The 26,776-nt window shown below is 37.2% G+C and overlaps 1 long non-coding RNA gene across 1 annotated transcript in view; it reads left to right on the top strand.

The window, feature by feature from the left end:
• The window catches only part of LOC109549142 (uncharacterized), a 295,166-nt gene that overhangs the window by 231,347 nt on the left and 37,043 nt on the right, over nt 1-26,776 (top strand). The window contains exon 5 of the long non-coding RNA XR_004525758.2: nt 15,136-15,272. This is a non-coding gene — a long non-coding RNA (uncharacterized lncRNA). The remainder of the gene's footprint in view (nt 1-15,135; nt 15,273-26,776) is intronic.

Genomic DNA, 26,776 nt, shown 5'->3' with positions numbered 1-26,776 from the left:
GGAAACCATACTACTACTATAAAAAAGCATAAACCGAACACTCTTTGACATAAATTGTAGCAATATTTTTTTGCATTTGTCTCCTAAGGCAAAGGAAACAAAAGCAAACCTAATTAAACTTAAAAGCTTTTGCACAACAAAGGAAATCCATCAACAAAATGAAAAGACAACCTACTGTATGAGAGGAAATTTTGCAAATAATATGACCAATAAGGGGTTAATATCCAAAATATATAAATAGTTCATACAACTCAATATAAAAAAAACCTGATTAAAAAATGGGCAGAAGACCTGGGTAGACATTTTTCCAGAGAATATATACAGATGACCAATGGTACCATGAAAAGATGCTTAACATCACTAATCATCAGGGAAATGCAAATCAAAACCACATTGAGATACCACCTGACACCTGTCAGAATGGCTGTCATCACAGTGTCTACAAACAACAAATGTTGGCAAGGATGTAAAACAAAGGGAACCTTGTGCACTGTTGGTGGGAATTTAAATCAGTGCAGCCACTGTAGAAAACAATATGGAAGTTCCTCAAAAAACTAAAAATAGAACTACCATATGATCCAGGAATTCCACCTCTTGGTATGTATACAAAGAAAATGAAAACACTAATTTGAAAAGATACATGCACCCCAATGTTCATACAATGCAATATTACTCAGCCATTTAAAAAGAATGGTATTCTGCCATTTGCAACAATGTGGATGGACCTAGAGAATATTATGATTAGTGAAATAAGTCAGGTAGAGAAAAACAAATACTTTATGTGAAATTTTAAAAATAAAACGAATGTATCTAACAAAACAGAAACAGACTCACAAATAATAGAGAACAAACTAGTGGTTACCAGTGGGAAGAGGGAGGGGAAATGGGCAAGTTAGGGCTAGGGGATTAACAGATACAAACTACTATGTAAAATAAATAAGCTACAAATATATATTGTACAGTACAGGGAAATATAGCCATTATTTTATAACAACTTTAAATTGAGTATAATCTGTAAAAATACTGAATCACTGTGTTGTACACCTGACACTAATATACTATTGTAAATCAACTATCTCAAAAACTCATACATATATAAAAATAAATATCAAGGTTCCCTTTCCACATAGTAGTGTAAAAAGCTCTTTTTCGAAAGAACTTTTTAAAGTCTCTGGAAATGGCCCTAAGGGCATAATGCAAATGAAGAAACATTTATTCATGAAAATCTGCTAAAATTAGGTAAGAACTGCAAGATTTTATGATATCTGAACAAAAATCCACATCTTCCCCTAACTTGCCCAGCTCAGTAAGACAGAAACTATACTCTAGACTGGTACAACCAAGAACAAGGGGTTCTCTCTCTCTCCTTCCAGCTCCCAACAAGAGGTCTACCTTCCTGAGAAGGGCAGGATTTAAGCATTTCTTATTCCTTCTGTCACCTGTTGCTGAGGCTAGGTTCTAGGTGAGTGCAGCTGAGAGGTTGGGGTTCTCTTCTTCCACTCAGCCCCGTCATGGGATAAAGTTGTCTACCTTTGGTGTGGTGCTGGTGAGAATAATGGGGACCTGATTACCTTTACCCCACCTCCTGGGCTGTGGGTTTCTCACTTAGGGAGCCAAGCCCAAAAGACCTTGATTCCTGCTGCCTTCTCTCCCCTCATTTCCAGTCTCAGCTTCTAGGAGTGTGCTTCACTAGGAAAGAAGCTCACAATTGTCCTTATAAAAGGATTATAGATGAATACTACAAATAATTGTAGGTCAAAAAAATTAGTTAATAGATGTAGTGGACAAAGTCCTAGAAAGACAGCAACTACTGAGATTGACTCAAGGAGAAATAGGTAATCTGACAGACCTATAACCAGTAAAAACTTTTAATTAGTAATCAAGAAAACTATCCACAAAGAAAAGCTCAGGTTTAAATGACTTCACTGTTGAATTTTACGAAACATTTAAAGAAGAATTGATGACAATTCTTCATCATCTCTTCCATAAAAAAGAACACTTCTCAACTCATTCTATGAGGCTTTTATTTGCTCAGAATCAAAACCAGTCAAATATATGACAAGAAAACACTATACCAATATCTCTTATGAAAATAGACATGGAAATCCTCAACAAAATACTAAGAAACTGAATCTAACAACATATAAAAAGTTATACATCATGACCAAGTGAGATTTGTCCCAGGAATGCAGGGTTGGTTTAACATCCAAGAATCAATTAATTTAATATAAATGAATTTCTTGAAAATTGAACATTCTTATTTTTTTAAAGCTTGTATGATTTTTCTGTTGAGGATATAGTGATATAAGATAAATAAAAACAATAAATAAAGAGAATGAAAAGCAACATCATTTGAAAGATAAAATATATTTGAATGAGAGTCTATTATTTTCTCTCATTATGTCCTGGCAGATGTAGTTTATTTATTCACTAATCTAGTCATTAATCTACTCATTCAAAGTTAATTTGGATCACTCAGTCAGTACATAAGAATCTCCAGACCACTTCTAATATATGTATAATATAAAATATATATGTACTCTACTGTTTATATGTATTCTAATATATATGGAACTCTCAAGAAGCCTTCTTTTTTTTTTTTTTTTTTTTTTTCGGTACGTGGGCCTCTCACTGTTGTGGTCTCTCCCGTTGCGGAGCACAGGCGCCGAACGCGCAGGCTCAGCGGCCATGGCTCACGGGCCCAGCCACTCCGCAGCATGTGGGATCTTTCCAGACCGGGGCACGAACCCGTGTCCCCTGCATCGGCAGGCAGACTCTCAACCACTGCGCCACCAGGGAAGCCCTGAAGAAGCCTTCTTAAAGAGTGTATAATCATGTTAAACTGGTTTTATTATAAGTGTTCTGGATTAAATGTGGGTAGCTTCCCTTGTTAATAATGATAATGTCTTTTCAGTTAACTTCTCAGGGCTAAGGAAGTATGGAAGCTAGAAGGAAAATAGAGATTGCTACCAATGATGAGGAGAAATCAAGAAATATGTAAAAGGCAACACTGTGGTGCCTAGCACCAATGCTAAACCTGGGTGTTGTGTATTCAATGCTATTTCATCTTAGTGGTGGTGGTGGTTTTAGATAGAGAGGCCTGATGAGCACCATAAGGCTGACCATAAATAGCTAATGGCCATATTTCTTTGTTTTTTCCATTAGTCTTCCAGTACTGGTAGGAAGCATTGAATTTGCAACAGAAACATTTGTTCTGTGAATCACTCATGCCTTTCTTTTAGTTAGAAAAACATGTTATGTAAAATTGGATTTCCTTGAGAAAACATTAATATAAATGAAAGGAAAAACACAGGTACCCCTAAGGCTTTTACAGCTAGTTGTCAAATAACAAGAAGAATATTTGAAACTGAAAGGTAATATCAGTTTTTGTGATACAATAGTTTAGAAAATACACTTCCCCCACCATTACCCTTAGAATTGGAAAACAGCAGACAAAAATGTCATTTTGGTAAAGTCTTCATTAAACTTTAACTTTAAAATTTAGTTAAAAATACTTGGGAAACAAGCCTAGGATAATGTCAATGCCCTCAGTTCATTTGGGCAATTCAAAGAGAAAAAGGACTAATCAAACCAAAATTGATTATTCACTAATTTTCAGTTCAATATATTGGCTTCATATATTTAGGTTTTGAATTCCATGCAGCTATGGACAATTTGTTGTCTTCTTCTTCAGGAGGACTCATCACTGATTTTAGAACTTGAGTTGGATTGAAGAATGAGTACAAATATTAATTGTTCCAGCCTGGGAAGAATGACAAGTATTGTGGAAGGATTTTTTTAATGTGTTCTACAAATGATCATAATTTAAAAAAAATTTTATTCATAATAAAAAAAGAACAGTGTTGTTATAGGAGGTAGTATATATGAATAGTGGCAGAGTTAGGTTGGATACTATTTAGTAATCTTCGTGTTATACAACATTTGTAAAATTGCTTTATTTTCTGGTAAGCATATATCTAGTTTTCAAATGTCAGACAAATTATTTCTAATTTTAGTGATGATCAGAAGAAATTAATGAGAAGCATTTGACTTTGTATGCCATGCACACCATATTGGTTTGGGTTTTTTTTGGCTGCAGTGGGTCTTTGTTGCTGCGTGCGGGCTTTCTCTAGTTGCGGCAATTGGGGGCTACTCTTCGTTGTGGTGTGTGGGCTTCTCATTGCGGTGGCTTCTCTTGTTGCGGAGCACGGGCTCTAGGTGTGTGGGCTTCAGTAGTTGTGGCGTGTGGGCTCAGTAGTTGTGGCTCATGGGCTTAGTTGCTCCGCGGCATGTGGGATCTTCCTGGACCAGGGATCCAACCCATGTCCCCTGCATTGGCAGGCGGATTCTTAAGCACTGTGCCACCAGGGAAGTCCCTGGTTTGGTTTTTGATTTCTGATCTATTCTAGGAAGTACAATAGTTCAGTTCCCAAATTGTGCTTTATACTACATAAGTGAGCTTAACTAAAGGATGGAGTAGATAGATGAGAAGGCAAGAGGAAGAGGAAATGGTATTTTGATTTGTACAACAAAATAACAGACTTATGGCTTTACTATCAAAGAAAGAAGAATAAACGACAAACCGGCAACATGGCGTGGCATCATCTGTGAGCTTGCTAGAAAGACAGAACCCCACTCTTAATCACAATGTACATTTTAACAAGATCACATAATTCTTATGCATATCAAGTTTGAGTAGCCCTGGTTAAGGTACCCCTCTCCTACATTATTCATAAGCACTTTCTACATGATGTTCTGCTAGGTGGGGATTCTACCCAGCTTAAAGCTTAATAGCCCAATGTTTGCATTTAGCTATAAGGCTTTAAGCTTTAAACTACAAAAACATGAGACATCTGTATAATTTAAGGCATTAATGAATAAGGGGGAAAGATGTATGGAGCTCCAGGGCCTCTATTTCCTCTAAAGTTGAACCATAGAGGCATTCTATTCCACATGTAAGTAGCCAGTTTCATCAGTCATACAGAAGAAAGTAAATTTGTTGAATTTTGGATTTAGCTTGTTGTTAAACATTCTGGACATAAAAGTCATTATGCAATTTTGAATGCATCTTATGGGGGATGTCAGTTTTTACAGATATTTGTCTTCCAAGAATGAGTACTCTATATACCTGGGGAGAGAGGGCATACTTCTGAAATTCTGGTACCTTTGACTGTAAGGAATGTTTGTGGCATGACTGTTTATTCAGATTGCTTGAGGTTACTCTACTAGTACTTTGTAATAGACCCATGATAGAAAAGACAAGTTTTAAGAAAAATTTTTAAATTATGCTTTTATAGGTTTGAGAATTATACATTTCATTATCATTGCCTGAGGACATTTGAAGAACTGTCGATATTTTTAAAGGATGTAATAGTCACTAAATGTAGGACCACAGAGAATGTATTAATCTAAGTATCCTAGACAAATATTAGCATATTGAATTATGTCAATGTGAACCAGGCAGTTGACAGATTGAAATCTATTGATGCAAGTGGTGGTTACGTTAAGTAATTGGTTTGATTAATTAAATGACAGCTTCATCCTCCAAAATCCCATCTCACTTGTAGTACATGTGATGCAAATGGAGAAAAGAAGATACAACGCAAATATCAGGGTGTTGGTCTTAGTAGTGCCATTTAAGCAATTTTCTCAACACTCTGGTTTCTTTTTCTTCCAAAGAATATTTACTTTCTGCTAAAATCTTTCCACCTGCCTAATACTCCAAACTTGATGAAACAAGGTGTCAGTAATTTTTGAAAAAAGCAGTATTTTCTAATGCAAATGCCCTCCAGCCAAAGACCACCAGGAACACACCTTTAGCTAAACAAGCTGTTTTTATTACTTGGTAAAGTAAGAGAAAATGCACACCATGGAATCATCATGGAATCATGGGGCATCTCAGTAAGAAGATATTATGGACTGAATGTTTGAGTCTCCCCAGAATTCATATGTTGAAGTCCTAACTCCCAAACTTGATGGTATTTGAAGATGGGGACCTTTTGAGATGTAATTAGGATTAGACAAGGTTGTAAGGGTAGGGTATGTGTGATGAGATTAGTGCCCCTTTAAGAAGAGACACCAGAGATCTTTCTCTCTTCACTATGTTAGACCACAGTGAGAAGGCAGCCATCTACAAGTTAGGAAGAGAGTCTTCACCAGAAACTGGCCATGCTAGCACCCTGATCTCAGACTTCTAGCCTCCAGAACCATAAGAAAATTAATTTCTGTTGTTTAAGCCACCCAGTCTATGGTACTTTGTTATGGTAGCCAGAGAAGAATAATACAAGGCTATTAGAAAGAATCTGTTATAGCATTTGGGCTTTACAGCATTTGGGTTATTTGAGGGAGGATCTAAAACAGGGATTCACTCTAGATAGGGTGCTGCCAGAAAGTGGGCACAGTTCCATAACTGTGTATGTCAGTAGGTAGATGGAACAGACAAGACCCTGGATAAAGCTGTAATTGGTAAAGAAGCAGCAAACACTCATATTAGCCAGGAGAGAGGGAATTTTGGTATTTTGTGGGTGGCACAGTGACCTTGATTTTGTCTATGCTTAGATAAATTATAAAGTGACCTCGTTTCATCTCACACTATCATGGTCTCAGAGTGACTTTGTCTGAGGTTGGTATCACGTGAGATTATTTACGTATAATGGGGGAACACGTGGCCCAGCTGTGAGCACAAGGCTAGCTTTTTAACAACAGTGAAGCCCGGCCTTATGTGAGACATCAGTTCCCTGATTCTGGTTCCCAGTTTCTTCTTTTTCACTACCTAGAAAGTTGGCTTCTAGATGTTTTGGAAGAATTATTCCTTCCAATAGTAAAATATATTTTATTGTAATAAAATATATTTTTATTTTAAAGTCTTTAATTTTTTTCAATAAGCAAACATTAAATAGATAATAAGACTATATTTATAGAATCTTAAATTTCTTTCTTATGAAAGAAAGCTTAAATCAATCAATAACTTGTTTGATGCTGGTATCCTCTCTCTGGCATCCCTGCCTAGGAGTTGCCCAGGCTATACCGGAATAGTTTCAATAAAAGAGAACACTCATCTACCTGAGACAGTCTATTCCATAAGCCAGACAGTTGAGCTACTCTGATTCATTGTATCTTCATCCTTTGGCTGTTCTTGTACCCTTGAAGCAATAGAGAACAAAACTAATGTTCATCATAGGAAAAGTATCTTAACCAAGAAAAAGAAACCTACAAAAACTAGTTCAAAGAAAAAAAAGGGAATTTTTTTTGAAAGGATACAACAGGCCATCCCAAAGACAGTGACAAAAAGAAAATTCTCATCACACGGAGGCAACCTAAGCCTCTTCCTCACATCTTCCATAGACTCATACCATTTCTCACTATCTTTCCCATTTTTTTCTTCTTGACCATCATTTTTCTCTATTTCTGCTTTCACTTATAACTTCAGTCAGCAGATCACTTTGGCTTATCATGGTACCAGCTCCAACAGAAACTGACATCCTATATCTACAAGATACTTTATCTTAAGGGCTTACAAAAATCTAAGTGACTCAGTCTTGGTCCAGTTCAATTATTTTTTAATAAATTTATTTATTTTTATTTTTGGCTGTGTTGGGTCTTCATTGCTGCGTGCGGGTTTTCTTTAGTTGCAGTGAGCGGGGGCTACTCTTGGTTGTGGTGTGCGGGCTTCTCATTGTGGTGGCTTCTCTTGTTGCGGAGCACGGGCTCTAGGCGCACAGGCTCAGTAGTTGTGGCACACAGGCTTAGTTGCTCTGCGGCATGTGGGATCTTCCCGGACCAGGGATCAAACCTGTGTCCCCTGCATTGGCAGGCATATTCTTAATCACTGTGCCACCAGGGAAGCCCCCAGTTCAAGTTTTGAGGTGAAGAAATCTACTTGGATCAGTTCTGTCTATGAATTTCATTCCTCTAGGTCAGATGTTTGGTCTCATCTAATCATTCTACCCCTGAAATAATTATAGTCAAGGGCCAGCATTGTATTCATTACAGAACCCTAACCCAATGCTCAAATAATTATTTGGAAATATACCAGATCAGGGTAAAGGCTATGAAAATACAGTTCACAGAAAAGGAAACGCAGATGGTTCCTAAACATATGAAAATGCTCAACTCACTCATAAGTATAAAATAAAACTACATTGTAATGCCATTTTTTCACCTGTGAAATTGTTAAGAATTAGTGTTAAATATGTTAGATAATACACTGTGTGGGTAAGGCTGTGAGGAAATAGGCCTTTTCATACATACATGGTGGGAATGTATGATTTCTGTGGGGATTAATTTGCCAATATGTATTCAGTTTTCATCAATAGGAACTGAATAAGTATATTAAGACACACACATTTTAAATTTAAACTAGTTCCAGCACTGTAATTTGATTACATACTTTCAGGTTACATACAAAAAGAACTTTAAACAAATATTGATTCTAGTTAGTGAGTTTGTTTTTCACAAGGGTATAGATTAAGCAATTCTGAAATATATGAAGTGCATCCTAGTTCTGAGCAAATAAGTAAATACACTGGATTATGAGAGCAAGGTTTCTGATTTTCAGAGAAGCAAGTTACAGAGATGTTCAAGAAGACGACTAGAACAAAATTCTGATGTTACATTGGGATTGGAGATGTCAGTATGGACTCATGGTTTTAAATATAATGATAGATACAGATGTTTATGTATTTATATATTCCTATCTCTGTCCACTGAGATGACCTAGAAACAATGCACTCTAATACTAATAAACATCCCTAGCACCCAGATAGTAGTTTCTAAATACAATTCTTCCCTAAAAAGAACCAGGGATCCTTAGAAAAATGACCAGTTCTGGAGCTAGTGTAGCTAAAGTTCAAGTTGAGATTAGAACACTTTTTTTGCATGTGTGCCAGTAAGGAAGGAAGTGCTCAAATAGTGATGAAAACATATCAAAAGGGAGGAGGAACTAGTTTAAGGGCTCCCACTGTCCAAGTCTTGGGCAAATGAGCATCAAAATAAATAATGATGTATTAAAATCCATGAGTTTTTACTTATATACATACATATATGAATACAGGCATACCTTAGAGGTATTGTGGTTTCAGTTTCACACCACTGCTATAAAGTGAGTCACAAGAATTTTTTGGTTTCCCAGTGCATATAAAAGTTATGTTTACACTATATGGTAGTCTATTAAGTGTGCAGTAGCATTATATCTAAAAGAACCCAATATACATACCTTAATTAGAATATACTTTATTACTAACCATCATCTGAGCCTTCAGTGAGTCATGATCTTTTTTCTGGTGGAAGTTCTTGTCTTTTTTTTTTTTTTTTTTTTTGCTGTACGTGGGGCTCTCACTGTTGTGGCCTCTCCTGTTGCGGAGCACAGGCTCCAGATGCGCAGGCTCAGCGGCCATGGCTCACGTGCCTAGCCGCTCTGCGGCATGTGGGATCTTCCCAGACCGGGGCACGAACCAATGTCATCTGCATCGGCAGGCGGACTCTCAACCACTGCGCCACCAGGGAAGCCCCTCAGAAGTTCTTGTCTTGATGTTGATGGCTGCTGACAGATCAGGATGGTGGTTGCTGAGGATTGGGGTGGCAATTTCTTAAGATAATCAACATCTATTTATGATAAAAACTCTCTGGGACTTCCCTGGTAGTGCAGTGGTTAAGAATCTGCCTGCCAATGCAGGGGACACGGGTTCGAGCCCTGGTCTGGGAAGATCCCACATGCCATGAAGCAACTAAGCCTGTGCACCACAACTACTGAGCCTGTGCTCTAGAGCCCGCAAGCCACAACTACTGAGTCCACATGCCACAACTACTGAAGCCCATGTGCCTAGAGCCCATGCTCCACAACAAGAGAAGCCACCACAATGAGAAGCCCACACACCGCAAAAGAGTAGCCCCTGCTCTCTGTAACTAGAGAAAGCCTGCACACAGCAACGAAGACCCAACACAGCCAAAAATAAATAAATAAATAAATTTTAAAAAATGAAAAAAACAAAAAGAACTCTCAACAAAGTGAGTAGAGAGGAAACATACCTCAACATAATAAAGGCCATTTGTGAAAAGCCCACAGCTAACATCATACTCAATGATGAAAAGCTAAAATTAGCATTTCCTCTAAAATCAGGAATGCCCATTCTTACCACTTTTATTCAACATAGTATTGGAAGTCCTTAACACAGCAGTCAGACAAGGAAAAGAAATAAAAGGAATCCAAACTGGAAAGGAAGAAGTAAATCTGTCACTGTTTGCAAATGACATGGTATTATACATAAAAAATCCTAAAGATGTCACCAAAACCTACTGGAACTCATCAATGAATTTGGTAAAGTTTGCAGGATACAAAATTAATATATGGAAATCTATTCGTTTTTATACACTAACAGTGAGCTATTAGAGAGAGAAGTTAAGAAAACAATCCCATTTACAATCACATCAGAAGAATAAAATACCTGGGAATAAATCTAACTGAGGAGGTAATAGACTTGTACTCAGAAAAGTGTAAGACACTGATGAAAGAAATTGAAGATGACTCAAAGAGATGGAAAGGTATACTGTGTTCATGGATTGGAAGATAATATTCTTAAAATGACCGTATTCCCCAAAGCAATCTACAGATTCAATGCAATCTCTATCAAAATACCAATGACATTTTTCACAGAATTAGAACAAATAATTCTAAAATTGTATGGAAACACAAAAGACCCTGAATAGCCAAAACATTTTAAGAAAGAAGAACAAAGCTAAGGGTATCTTGCTCCCTGATTTCAAAGTATACTACAAAGCTACAGTAATCAAAACAGTATGGTACTGACTCTCACCACTGTTATTCAACATAGTTTTGGAAGTCCTGGCCGTAGCAATCAGAGAAGAAAAAGAAATAAAAGGAATACAGATTGAAAAAGAAGTAAAACTGTCACTGTTTGCAGATGACATAATACTGTACTTAGATAATCCTAAAGATGCCACCAGAAAACTACTAATGAATGAGAGCTAATGAAGAGCTAATCAATGAATTTGGTAAAGTTGCAGGATACAAAATTAATGCACAGAAATCTCTTGCATTCCTATACACTAACAATGAAAGATCAGAAAGAGAAATTAAGGAAACAATCCCATTCACCATTGCAACAAAAAGAATTAAATACCTAGGAATAAACCCACCTAAGGAGGTAAAAGACCTCTACTCAGAAAACTATAGGACACCGATGAAAGAAATCAAAGATAACACAAACAGATGGAGGCATATACCATGTTCTTGGATTGGAAGAATCAATATTGTGAAAATGACTATACTACCCAAAGCAATCTACAGATTCAATGCAATCCATATCAAATTACCCATGGCATTTTTTACAGATATAGAACAAAAAGTCTTAAAATATGTATGAAGACACAAAAGACCCCAAATAGCCAAAGCAATCTTGAGGGAAAAAAATGGAGCTGGAGGAATCAGACTCCCTGACTTCAGACTATACTACAAAGCTACAGTAGTCAAGACAATATGGTACTGGCACAAAACAGAAATATAGATCAATGGAACAGGATAGAAAACCCTGAGATAAACCCACACACCTATGGTCAACTAATCTATGACAAAGGAGGTAAGGATATACAATGGAGAAAAGACAGCCTCTTCAATAAGTGGTGCTGGGAAAACAGGACAGCTACATATAAAAGAATGAAATTAGAACACTCCCTAACACCATACACAAAAATAAACTCAAAATGGATTAAAGACCTAAATGTAAGACCGGACACTATAAAACTCTTAGAGGAAAACATAGGAAGAACACTCTGACATAAATCACAGCAAGATCTTTTTTGATCCACCTCCTGGAGTAATGGAAATAAAAACAAAAATAAACAAATGGGACCTAATGAAACTTAAGAACTTCTGCATAGCGAAGGCAACTATAAACAAGACAAAAAGACAACCCTTAGAATGGGAGAAAATATTTGCAAATGGATTAATGGACAAAGGATTAATCTCCAAAATATATAAACAGTTCATGCAGCTCAATATCCAGAAAACAAACAACCCAATACAAACATGGGCAGAAGACCTAAATAGACATTTCTCCAAAGAAGGTATACAGATGACCAAGAGGCACATGAAAAGCTGCTCAACGTCACTAATTGTTAGAGAAACGCAAATCAAAACTGCAATGAGGTATCACCTCACACTGGTCAGAATGGGCATCATCAGAAAGTCTACAAACAACAAATACTGGAGAGGGTGTGGAGAAAAGGGAACCCTCTTGCACTACTGGTGGGAATGTAAATTGATACAGCCACTATGGAGAACAGTATGGAGGTTCCTTAAAAACTAAAAATAGAACTACCATATGACCCAGCAATCCCACTGCTGGGCATATACTGAGAGAAAACCATAATTCAAAAAGACACACCTACTCCAATGTTCATTGCAGCACTATTTACAATAGCCAAGTCATGGAAGCAACCTAAATGCCCATTGACAGATGAATGGATAAAGAAGATGTGGTACATATATACAGTGGAATATTACTCAGCCATAAAAAGGAACGAAATTAGGTCATTTGTAGAGAAGTGGATGGACCTAGAGACTGTCATGCAGAATGAAGTAAGTCAGAAAGAGAAAAACAAATGTCATATATTAATGCATATATGTGGAATTGAGAAAAGTAGTACAGATGAACAAGTTTGCAAGGCAGAAATAGAGGCACAGATGTAGAGAAAAAACATATAGACACCAAAGGGGGAAATCGGGGTTGGCGGGTGGTGGTGGTGGGATGAATTGGAGATTGAGATTGACATATATACACTAATAGGTATAAAGTAGATAACTAATAAAAACCCACTGTATAAGAAATAAATTTTAAAAAATAAACAAACCAAAAAACCCAGTATGGTACTGGCACAAAAATAGCCACATAGATCAGTGGAACAGAATAGAGAGCCCAGAAATGAACCCACACTTATATGGGCAATTAATCTATGATAAAAGAGGCTAGAATATACAGTGTGGAAAAGACAGCCTCTTCAATAAATGGTGTTGGGAAAACTGGACCACTACATGCAAAAGAATCAGACTGTATTATTTTCTCACACCATATACAAAAATACACTCAAGATGGATTAAATACTTAAATGTAAGACCTGAAACCATAAATCGTCTAGAAGAAAACATAGGCCGTATGCTCTTTGATGTATCCAGTAATTTTTGGATATGTCTTCTCAGGCATTAGCAACAAAAGCAAAAATTAAAAAATGGGAATCTATCAAACTAAAAAGCTTTTGCACAGCAAAGGAAACTATCAACAAAATGAAAAGGCTACCTACTGAATGAGAGAAGATATTTGCAAACAATATATCCAACAAGGGGTTAATATCCAAAACATACAAAGATCTCATACAACTCAACATCAAGAAAAACCAAACAACTCAATTAAAAAATGGGCAGAGGACCTGAATAGACAATTTTCAAGGAAGTCATACAGATGGCCAACAGGCTCATTAAAAAATGTATGCTCAACATCACTAATCATCAGGGCACTATGAATCAAAACCACAATGAGGTATCACCTCACACCTGTCAGAATAGCTATTATCAAAAATACAACAAATAACAAGCATTGGCAAGGATGTAAAGCAAAGGGAACCTTGAGTACTATTGGTGGGGATGCTAACTGGTGCATCCACTGTGGATAACAGTATGGAGAATCCTCCAAAGATTAAAAATAGAACTACCATATAACCCAACAATTCTACTCCTGGGTATTTATCTAAAGAAAAGACAAACACTAATTCAAAAAGATACATGCACCCCTATGTTCACTGCAGCATTATTTGCAATAGCCAAGATAAGCTACCTAAGTTCCCATCAATAGATGAATGGATAAATAAGATGTGGTATATATGTACAATGGAATATTTCTGAGCCATAAAAAAGAAGGAAATCTTGCCATTTGGGACAACAGGGTATTATACTAGGTGAAACAAGTCAGACAGAGAAAGACAAATACTGTATGATTTCACTTATATGTGGAATCAAAACATAAAAATAAAAACAAAAACAAATGAATAGACATAACAGAAACAGAGTCATAGATGCAGAGAACAAACAGGTAGTTGCCAGAGGGGAAGGGGTGGGGCATGAGGGATGAGGGATATTAAGAGCTAGAAACTTCCAGTTACAAAAATTAAACTACAAACTTTCCAGTTACAAAAATCAGTGAGTCATGGGTATGAAATGTATAATGTGGGGAATATAGTCAATAATTATGTAATATCTATGTATGTTGACATATGGTAACTAGACTTATGATGATCATCTTTAAAGGTATAGAATAGTGAATCACTGTGTTATGTACCAGAAACTAACATAGTGTTGTAGGTCAATTACACTTCAAAAACAAACTCATAGAAAAAGAGATCAGATTTGTGGTTACCAGAGGAAGGGGTTGGGGAGGAGGGAGAATTGGGCGAAGGTAGTAAAAAAAGTACAAACTTCAGTTATAAGTAAGAACTAAGGATGTAATGCACAACATGATAAATATAATTAACACTGTTATATATAAAAGTTGTTAAGAGAGTAAATCCTGAGTTCTCATCATAAGGAAAAATATTTTTCTATTTCTTTTATTTTGTATGTATATGAGATAGTGAATATTCACTAAACTTACTGTGGTAACCATTTCATGATGTATGTAAGTCAAATCATTATGCTCTACACCTTAAACTTACACAGTGCTGTATGTCAAGTATATCTTAATAAAACTGGAAGGAAAAAGAAGACAACAATGAAGTTTGCCACATTGATTGACTCTTCCTTTCACAAATAATTTCTCTGTAGCATGCCGTGCCGTTTGATAGCATTTTACTCACAGAATTTCTTTCAAAATTGGAGTCAGTCTTCTCAAACTCTGCCGCTGTTTTATCAACTAAGTTTATGTAATATTCTAAATCCTTCATTGTCATTTCAACAGTCTCCACAGAATTTTCATCAGCAGTAAATTCCATCTCAAGAAACCATTTCCTTTGTTCATCCATAAGAAGTAACACCTCATCCTTTAAGGTTTTATCATGAGATTGCAGCAATTCATTCATATTTTCAGGCTCCACTTCTAATTCAAGTTCCCTTGCTGTTTCCACCACATGCAGTTACATCTTCCACTGAAGTCTTGAAACCCTCCAAGTCATCCATGAGGTTTGGAATCACCTTCATCCAAACTCCTGTTAAGTTTGATATTTCGACCTCTTCCCATAAATCACAGAAGTTCTTAATGGCATGTAGAATGGTAAGTCCTTTCCATAAGGTTTTCAATTAACTTTGCCAATATTCATCAGAGGAATCACTATCTATGGAAGCTTTAGCCTTACAAAATGTATTTCTTAAATACTAAGACTTGGAAGTTGAAATTACTCCTTGATCCATGGGCTACAGAATGGATGTTGTGTTAACAGACATGAAAGCAACATTTATCTCGTACATCTCCATCAGAGCTATTGCGAGACCAGATGCATTGTCAATGAGCAGTGATATTTCGAAAGGAATATTTTTCTGAGCAGTAGGTCTCAACAGTGGGCTTAAAACATTCAGTAAAGCATGTTGTAAACAGATATGCTATTGTCCAGGCTTTGTTGTTCCATTTATAGAGCACAGGCAAAGTAGATATAGCATAATTTTTAAGGGTTCTAGGATTTTGGGAATGGTAAATGAGCACTGTAACTGGCTGCATTAGCCCCTAACTAGACAGTCAGCCTGTCCTTTGAAGCTTTGAAGCCAGGCATTGACTTCTCCTCTCCAGCTATGAAAGTCCTAAATGGCACCTTCTTCCAATAGAAGGCTGTTTTATCTACATTGAAAATCTGTTGTGTAGTGTAGACACCTTCCTTAATGATCTTAGCTAGATCTTTTGGATAACCTGCAGCAGTTTATACATTAGCACTTGCTGCTTCACCTTGCACTTTCATGTTGTGGAGACGACTTCTCTCCTTAAACCTCATGAACCCAACCTCTGCTAGCTTCAGACTTTTCTTCTGCAGCTTTCTCACCTCTCTCAGCCTTCACAGAATTAAAGAGTCAGGGCCTTGCTCTGGATTAGGCTTTGGCTTAAGGGAATGTTGTAGCTGGTTTGATCTTCTATCCAGACCACTAAAACTTTCTCCATATCAGCAATAAAGTTGTTTCACAGTTTAACATTTGTGTGTTCACTGGAATAGCACTTTTAATTTTCTTCAGGAACTTTTCCTTTGCATTCACAACTTGGCCACCTGGATCAAGAGGCCTAGCTTTTGGCCTCTTTTGGCTTAATCATTTCTAAGCGTAATCATTTCTAACTTTTTTTTTTCTCTCAGAATACTGAGTATTTTATTTATTTATTTTTTACATCCTTATTGGAGTATAATTGCTTTACAATGGTGTGTTAGTTTCTGCTTTATAACAAAGTGAATTGGTACAGCCACTATGGAGAACAGTACGGAGGTTCCTTAAAAAACTACAAATAGAACTACCATATGACCTAACTTTTTTTTTTTTTTTTTTTTTTTTTGCGGTACGTGGGCCTCTCACTGTTGTGGCCTCTCCCGTTGCAGAGCACAGGCTCCGGACGCGCAGGCTCAGCAGCCATGGCTCACGGGCCCGGCTGCTCCACGGCATATGGGATCTTTCCAGACTGGGGCACGAACCCGTGTCCCCTGCATCGGCAGGTGGACTCTCAACCACTGCGCCACCAGGGAAGCCCATTTCTAACTTTTGATTTAAAGTGAGAGACATGAGACTCTTCCTTTCACTTGAACACTTAAGCAGCCATTGTACAATTATTAATTGGCCAATTTCAATATCGTTGTGTCTCAGGAAATAGGGATGCCCAAGAAGAGTGAGAGAGACAGGGGCCAGTTGATGGAGCACTCAGAACACACACATTTATTAACTTCGCTGTCTTATATAGGCACAGTTTGTGGTGTCCCAAAATGATTACAACAGTAACATCAAAGATTATGATCACCATAACAAATATAATAATAATGAAAAAGTTTGAAATATTGCAGGAATTACCGAAATGTGACACATAGAGTGAGCAAATCCTTTTGGGAAAATGGCACAAATAGATTTGCTCAACACAGGGTTGCCACGACCTTTCAATTTGTAAAAAACACAACATCTGCAAAGGGCAATAAAGTGAAGCACAATAAAACAAAACTAATGGACAAAAGTTTCCGGATGAGAAATGAGATTTTTACATAATCTCAAAGCATCTCTCCATAAAATAGTAATTAATTATAAAAAGAAAAATAGTAACTTTATGGTGGACAAACCTGACAGAAACCACCACAACCAAATTGCTGGTAATGGGACGAATATCATGTGCTTCCTGAAAATGTGTACCTGGAAGACACAGAATTTCTTCTGTTATTCCTGCCAAAAGTGGAAAAGTGAATCTAACCTTGAGGAAACATCAAGTGAAGCTAAATTGAGGGATATTCTACAAAATGTTAAAGTCATTAAAGACTGAGAAACTGATCTAGAATAAAGGAGACATGACTACTAAATTCAGTGTATGATCTTAGATTGGAATCTGGACCAGGAAAAAAAATCATTTTTCTATAAAGGATATTAGTGAGACAATTGGTAATATTTGAATAAGGCCTATAGGTTAGATAATAATGTGTCAGTGATAGTTTCTGGATTTTGATCACTGCACTAAAGTTGTGTCCGAAGTGTCCTTGGTTTTGTGATATACACACATTGATGTATTTAGGGGTAAAGAGTGAACACATTAGTAGGGATGGGGAGAGGGGAGGAAATGACAAAACAAATGTGGTAAAATTCTTACAATTGGGGGATCTGGGTGAAGGATATGTGGGAATTCTTTGTACTATTTTTGTAAGTCTGAAATTATTTCTAAATAAAAAGTTTCAAATATATAAAAATAAAATAGTACCATTTGCTTTCAAAATCACTATTAAAATAGCTACTTTAGGGATTTGACATTTTGCTAGAGTGTAAGTTAAAAATATATGTAATATTTTTATATAATCTCTAGGTGTTTAAAAACTCTGGTTTGTTCAAGTATTTATTTATTATTTAAGTTAGTTAAATTAGTCACTGATTAAATTAAGTGTCAGTTTGCTCAATACAAGGCTCTGAGCTTATAGTTATAGTTGAGATGGACAAGTCGCCTAGCACTCATGGTGCTTACATTTGTAAAGGGAGAGTGTGTTATGGGGGACATAGACAATATAAAAGGAAACAAGTGCCATAACTTACATTAGGTATATTGTTATGAAGGAAATAAAATAAGATGGTGTGCTAATGGCAGTCACAGAAGGGTATGTGTGGTCAAGAAAGACCTTTCTGAGAGAATGACATTTGAAGTGACACCTGAATAATGAGAAACAGCCAATACTTGAAGAGCTCAGAGAATACTTCATAAAGGAATGCCTTGGATTTATGATAGATGTAAAGGTGGACACTGTATTAGCAGCCACTTGGTCTGCAAAAATAATGTATATCTCAATGCCAACTAGAAAATTATTTCATAAGTTACTGAAACATGAGAGGCATGGAATATCATTGGAATGACAATTAGGATATATAGGATCTGTTCTTTTTTACCACTATATATCTATATTATGCAAATTGCTGAAATTATGACTCAGACTTATCTGTAACAAAGGGCCATGAGTAGAAAATCTCTAATGCCTCCTACACATTCAATATTTAAGATTTTACAATCTTATTAAATGTCAATATTTATAATTTTACAGTAGAATTATGTAAATACATATAGATAAATTCAAGTTGATAGTAAAGAAAAAGTGATGTTTTACAGTCTTCCATTAACTATGAGCACTCTCTGGACTAGGCCATACTTTTTTTTTTTTAATTTATTTATTTATTTATTTTTGGCTGCATTGGGTCTTCGTTGCTGCATGCAGACTTTCTCTAGTTGCGGTGAGCAGGGGCTACTCTTCGTTGTGGTGCACGGGCTTCTCATTGTGGTGGCTTCTCTTGTTGCTGAGAACGGGCTCTAGGCACGCGGGGTTCAGTAGTTGTGGCATGTGGGCTTAGTAGTTGTGGCTCGCAGTCGCTAGGGTGCAGGCACAGTAGTTGTGGCACATGGGCTTAGTTGCTCCGTGGCATGTGGGATCTTCCCAGACCAGGGATCGAACCTGTGTCCCCTGCCTTGGCAGGCAGATTCCTAACCACTGTTCCACGAGGAAAGTCCCCATACTAAGGAAAAGGGGGTATTTCCAGGACACCAAGAAAAAGAAACTGGTCAAAGTGTTTCAAAAAATATGCAAACTGTAATTCATACTTTAACAACACTCCTCCCCTTTCACTACTGCTTGATGACTTTATATCTTATTAACTGAAAAAAAAAATCAGATGTGAATTCCTATATATTCCCAACAGCAAAATGTACCAACCTATTCAAATCTGTGCCAGTATTCTCTGCTTTAATTCCTGTTGTAGTGGATTTGTCCCTGCTTCTATCTTCTCTCTTAGCAACTTTCAAATATACAATACAGTATTGTAAACTATAGCCATCATGCTATACATTACATCCCCGGAACTTACGTATCTTGTAACTGAAAGTTTGTGCCTTTTGATCACGTTCACCTGATTCCCCTACCCCCAAGCCCCATCTCTGGCAACCATGAATCTGTTCTCTGTTCCATTCCTGTGAGTTCAGTTTTTTCAGACTCCCAAAAAGATCATACAGTATTTGTCTTTCCATGTCTGACTTGTTTCACCTAACATAATGCCCTCAAGGTCCATCCATATTGCTGCAAATGGCAAGATGTCCTTTTTTATGGCCAAATAATATTCCATTGTATATATATACCACATTTTCTTTAGCCATTCATCTCCTGATAGACATCCAGGTTGTTTCCATGTCTTGACTAGTTTAATAATGCTGCAGTGAACATGGGAGTGCAGATCTTTTTGAGATAGAGATTTTGTTTCCTTTAGATATATACCCAGAAGTAGAATTGCTGGATTATAGATGGTGAGCATCTTAAGGGAAGAAACGTTATGTTAGTTCTGTTGGTCATAACACTGCAAAGCACAATACTTGGAAACTAACTGGTAGACAATCAACAAATATTTAATTAACTAGACTGAATTAAATCCACAAGCATTAAGATATGGAAGAATGTTCTCTACTCCTTTGTTGGGAGATAACTCACCCCCCACACACAGCCATATATACACTAACATAACATGATACACATAGGGAAAGGAGGCATTCTTGTATTAATTAAACTCTCATCTTGTATACTTAGGCTTTTTTCTTGAGATATGTATCTTAGAGCTAACTCAGCATATTGCTTGGTGAGAAAGTCTGCGAGCCAGCTGGAATCTCTCCTCAGCAGCTGGGTTCCCCAGCCTATAGCAAGTAATGGAGTGCCTGACAGGATGTAAATGAAACTGTATGGGCCTGGCTGTTTTTTCAGAGCCAGTGGAGGCTAAGAGGCTAGAATGTGATCCATTGATGCTAATTTGAAATGCATGTTAATGTGCTGATTCACATCAAAGTAAGTTTGATTTTATAAATAGTCCTTCTCTCCTCAGTAAATAGGCTAGAAGAGATGACTCTCTGACAGGAATGAGACTTCAGGACTGAGGCACTCCTAAATGAAGGGGCCCATTTAGTTAATTATGGGGCCAACTTGTGAATGTGCTGCTAGAGGCTAGAAATGAATACGATACCTTGTGCTAAAGGACCAGTAGATGGTGGTGTCAGCCAACTTCAGCCCTGTCTATGAAGAGCCCACACTTCCCTGGATAATCAGCCCAACTATTAGGTCTATTTAATAATTGAGAAGCCACATGTTGGTCAGAGCTAACAGTGAAAAGTAGAGAGTAAGCGAGGGGTGATTTTTGTCACCCCTTTCTTCAGGGAATGTTCATGAGTATATGTATGTTTGGGGATGGGATTCAGACTTGTGTTCTGAGGCACAGGAGGGTTTTTACTTCAGGGTATCCAAAACAAGCTTACAGTTCAGCATATGGAATTCTAGCTCTGTGTTCTGCTCAAAATTTTTTTGAGGAAATAATACAACCCGTAATTTCTACAGGACTTGACATTTTCCTATAGAAAATTCCATATTTGGAATACATAAAATCAATGCAAGGAATGGCACTCTGGTGGAGTATCTTGTCATTTCTTTCTTTCTTAATCATTTATTACCTTTTGCTCAGTACCTATTAGGTGCTGGTAAGAATATCTATTGGTCCTTTATCCAACAGAACAGTTCCCAAATTCTGTTGATTGTGCTTTCCTAAGGTCAAAAATATGGACCATGGTGTCAGAATACCTACATTTGAATTCTGGTTACACATTTATGTGAGCTCAGATCCTTTATGTGTAAAGTTGTACCTAGTTCATAAGGATGATGTGTAGAAAGAAATGTGTTAATAACATTTTAGGCGTTTAGGCCTAGCATACAGTAAGTAATTTAAAAAATTATCTCCTGAATTTGTTCCATCTTATTTCTTCTTGCTTCCTTAATCTAAGATTTCATTGTATTTTTTCTGGGTTATGGTTTTCTTCCACAAATCTCCTATCCGCTATTATTTCTCCTCCCTGCATAGCTACCAGAGTAATTTTTCTGAAATGTAAATACAACCATGTCACTCCCCTGGTTATATTCAGACTCCCCATCATGTCATACAAAGCATTCTCCTTTCCAACCTCGATCTCCTACCTACTCTTCCCATTTTGTTCTACCACAGTACTGAAAGGTTCTCAATGATCCCATCACAGCAGATTCTCTTATGCTTCTATAACTCTGTCTTATATATTCTTTCCCTTCTTAGTTTCCTGGTGAGCATGTTTCAGGCTCCTACTCAGGATTTCCTTCTGTTGATAGCCTTCTGTAAGCTTCTTTCATCTGTGACTGAGCTAATTGCTTCTTGCTTTGTGTTTCTTCTATTTATCAGTTATAATTCTATTATTTCACATAACCTACTATATTGTGACTTCACATGGGAATGGGACAGGTGTTTCACATAAATACCTAAGAAGGTGACAGTACACTCTGCCCCGGTGGAGAGAAGTTCTATTTGCTTAGGAAAACATCCATCTGAAATTAGAGATCCAAGCAGTTAGATAACAGTAGTTATTGAACACTCTGTTATACTGAAAGAGCTGTGGTTCTGAGGTATTTAGAAATATTTGCTTACACCTCATAATATTTGAAAATGAAAAGATCTAACATGGCTATTGTGAACTATAGAATTAAATAAGATAAAGCCAGTGCAAAAATTGGAACAGGATCTGTTGTTGGATTTAGAATATCCATGTGACAGAGATTTGTGATCATACCCAAATTTCATTTTCCCCTTCTTCCTGAGTGTGTATAATTGGAATCCTAGAAGATGAGTAGGAAGGATCACAGAAAAAATATTTGAAGAAATATTGGATGAAAATTTCCAAATTTTATGAGAACTATGAAGCCACAGGAACAAGCTAAATAAAACCCAAATAAAAAAAAGTTGTAGGACATAATAATCAAATTGCTTAAAGAGAAAATCTTAAAAACAGCCAGAGGTAAAAGGACACTTTTTATACTAAGGAAAGCAGACTAGAAATAGAAAAAGTTTGTGAACCTAATAAAAGACATACATGAAAAACCTAGGACTGACATCATATTTAAAGATGAAAGGTTGAATGCTTTCCTTCTATGATCAAGAATGAGGCAAAGATATTCACTCTCATCACTTCTTTTGAACACTTTACTGGAAATATGAGCAAGTGCAATAAAACAAAAAAAAAGTATTAAAGACATATATAATGGAAAGAAAAAAATTTAAGCTGACTTTATTCGTAGATCCATGATCATCTATGTAGAAAATTTTAAGTAATCTAGTCAAAACCTATTACAGCTAGTAAATGAATTTAGAAATGTGGCATATTTCATATACTAATAATGGCCACATAGAAAATGAAATTAATAAAGTACTATTTACAGTAACATCAAAAATATGTAATACTCTGATTATTTTGACAAGAGACATTCAAGACCTACATACTAAAAACTATGAAACATTGTAGAGAGAAATTAAAGACTAATACTAATAATGGCCATTATACTATATATACTAATAATGGCCACATAGAAAATGAAATTTTCGTATACTAATAATGGCCACATAGAAAATGAAATTAATAAAGTACTATTTACAGTAACATCAAAAATATGTAATACTCTGATTATTTTGACAACAGACATTCAAGACCTACATACTAAAAACTATGAAACATGGTAGAGAGAAATTAAAGACCTAAGTAAATGGAAAGATACACCTTATTCATATATCCAAAGACCCAATATTATTTAGATATCAGTTATCTTCAAATTTATATATAGGTTCTGTGCAACTCCAAACAAAATATAAGCAGAAATTGGAAATTGACAAGATGAGACTAAAATTTATGTAGAAAGGCAAAGGACCTAGAATAACCCAAGTAATTTTTATAGAGACCCCAAAATGAAGGATTTATATTCCCTGATTATAATATATATGATAAAACTACAATAATTTTTTAAAAAGTATAGTCCAGTGGAGTCAAGATGGCATACTAGGAGGACGTGGAATTCGCATCTCCTCACAACTAGGGCACCTACCATGCACTGGTGGGGGATCACAGACACCTAAGGGGAAGGGAGGAACCCCCAGTGACAGGTAGGACATGTGGTGTGGGGGGAGTGAAGGGGGAGGAGAAGTGGAGGCGGGACAGGACTGGCGCCCCTGAGGGGCAGCTGGGGGAGGGGAAGGGATCCCACACCGGAAGGGGGAAATTGGGGAACCACTGGAAGGGCAGAGGATCAAAAGGGAGTGTAGCCAGGCTTCCCCTGCCCACTTGGACTTCCAGGAACCTGCTGAGATCCCGGGCCTGACCCTCTGCCCACCGAGGCCCCCTCCAGCCCCGTGGGCCCTGAGTGGGAGGGAGGGAAGGGGGAGCAAAAGTAAAGGCTGGGCCTACGGGACCGGCACCCCTGAGGGGCGGCTGGGGGAGGGGAGGAGTTCCTACACACAGAAGGACCCACGTATGGTTAGCGGTCCAGTGGTGATGGGGGAGACAGTGGGGGAGGGGCATGAAGGAACAAAAGGGAACGCAGCCAGTGATTCTCTGCCCTCAGAGCCACCCTCCTGCCACACAGAGCCCAAGCCCTGCCCCTCACCCTCACTCCGGGCCCTACCTCGAAACTCCAGAACTCCATACTCCAGAGGCCCTCTGTTCCATGTGCTGCTTCTCCCCTTCTGCGCAGGTCCTAAGCGTCGCCCCACCTAGGCCCTGCCCCATGCTCAAACGTCACCCCCACCACCCGCCTAGGTCCAGCCCCACCATAAACCCTGCCCCTGCCTAAGTTCCACCCCTGCCTAAACTCCGCCCACATAGCCAAGGCTTTTTTTTTTCTTTTCTTTTTTCCTTTTTGAGATTGGGGTTCTGTTTTACCTTGTTGATCCATTGTTGTTGATACTTACATATTTTTATTTTTCCTAATAAATCTTTTATTTTTCTAATTTTATTTTATTATTTATACTTTGTTATTGTTCTCTCCTTTCCTTTTGGCTTGTTTGCCCCCCCCCCTTTTTTTTCTTTTTCCTTTTGTGATTTTATTTTACTTTGTTGCAGTTCTTTCAATTACAGTTTTCTTTTTCCTAATATATTTTTTATCTTTCTAATTGTATTTCGTTCTTTATTCTTTGATACTGTACTGCTCCTTTTTTTCTTCTTCTTTTTTTTTTTACCACACCACAAAGCTTGCGAGATCTAGGCTCCCAGGCTGGAGGTCGGGCCTGAGCTCCTGTGGTGGGAGCTCTGAGTCCAAACCGCTGGACTAACACAGAACCTCAGAACCCAGGGAATATTAATCGGAGTAAGGCCCCTCGGAGGTCCTCATCTCAGCACCGAGACCCAGCTCTATCCAACTGCCTGAAAATTCCAGTGCTGGATGTCTCAGGCCAAACAATCAGTAAGACAGGAATACAGCACCACCCATCAAAAAGAGAAAAAAAATGAAACAACAAAAAAAATGTTACAAACGAACAAAAAGGTAAAAACCTACAAGAGAAATAAGACGAAATAGGCAACCTACCCGAAAAAGAATTCAATGTAATGATAGTAAAGATGATCCAAAATCTCAGAAACAGAATGGAGAAAATACAAGAAACATTTAACAAGTATTGAGAAGAACTAAAGAGCAAAAAAAGAGTGATGAACAACACAATTCCTGAAAATAAAAATACTCTAGAAGGAATCAATAGCAGAAGAGCTGAGCCAGAAGAACAGATAAGTGAGCTGGAAGATAAAATGGTGGAAATAACTGCCAGAGAGCAGAATAAAGAAAAAAGAATGAAAAGCCTTGAGGACAGTCTCAGAGACCTCTGGGACAGCATTAAACACACCAACATTCGAATTATATAGGTTCCAGAAGAAGAAGAGAAAAAGAAAGGGGCTGAGAAAAAATTTGAAGAGATTATAGTTGAAAACTTCCGTAACATGGGAAAGGAAATAGTCAAGTCCAGGAAGCACAGAGAGTACCATACAGGATAAACCCAAAGAGAAACACTCAGAGATACATATTATTGAAACTATCAAAAATTAAATACAAGGAAAAAATATTAAAAGCAGCAAGGGAAAAGCAACAAATAACATACAAGGGAATCCCCATAAGGTTAACAGCTGATTTTTCAACAGAAACTCTGCAAGCCAGAAGGGAGTGGCAGGACATATTTAAAGTGAAGAAAGGGAAAAATCTAGAACCAAGATTACTCTACTCAGCAAGGATCTCATTCAGATTCGACAGAGAAACTAAAACCTTTAGAGATAAGCAAAAGCTAAGAGAATTCAGCACCACCAAACCAGCTTTACAACAAATGCTAAAAAACTTCTCTAGGCAGGAAACACAAGAGAAGGAAAAGACCTACAAAAACAAACCCAAAACAATTAAGAAAATGGTAAGAGGAACATACATACTGATAATTACCTTCAATGTAAGTGGAATAAATGCTCCAACCAAAAGACGTAGACTGGCTGAATGGATAGAAATAAAAGACCCATACATATGCTGTCTACAAGAGCCCACTTCAGACCTAGGGACACATACAGACTGAAAGTGAGGGGATGGAAAAAGATATTTCATGTAAGTGGAAATCAAAAGAAAGCTGGAGTAGCAATACTCATATCAGACAAAATAGACTTTAAAATAAAGACTTACAAGAGACAAAGAAGGACGCTACATAATGATCAGGGGATCAATCCAAGAAGAAGATAAAACAACTGTAAATATTTATGCACCCAACATAGGAGCACCTCAAAATACATAAGGCAAATGCTAGCAGCCATGAAAGGGGAAATCGACAGTAACACATTCATAGTAGGGGACTTTAACACCCCACTTTCAGCAATGGACAGATCATCCAAAATGAAAATAAATAGAGAAACACAAGCTTTAAATGACACATTAAACACGATGAACTTAATTGATATTTATAGGACATTCCATCCAAAAACAACACAATACATTTTCTTCTCAAGTGTTCATGGAACATTCTCCAGGATAGACCATATTTTGGGTCACAAATCAAGCCTTGGTAAATTTAAGAAAATTGAAATGGTATCAAGTATCTTTTCCAGCCAAAACAGTACAAGACTAGATATCAATTACAGGAAAAAGAACTGTAAAAAATACAAACACATGGAGTCTAAACAATACGCTGCTAAATAACCAAGAGATCACTGAAGAAATCAAAGAGGAAATCAAAAAATACCTAGATACA

This window comes from Tursiops truncatus, chromosome 3 (genome assembly GCF_011762595.2).
Source record: "Tursiops truncatus isolate mTurTru1 chromosome 3, mTurTru1.mat.Y, whole genome shotgun sequence".
Classification (NCBI taxonomy): Eukaryota; Metazoa; Chordata; class Mammalia; order Artiodactyla; family Delphinidae; genus Tursiops; species Tursiops truncatus.
Note: the sequence above shows the minus strand (reverse complement) of the source record. Positions and strands in the feature narration are given on the sequence as shown.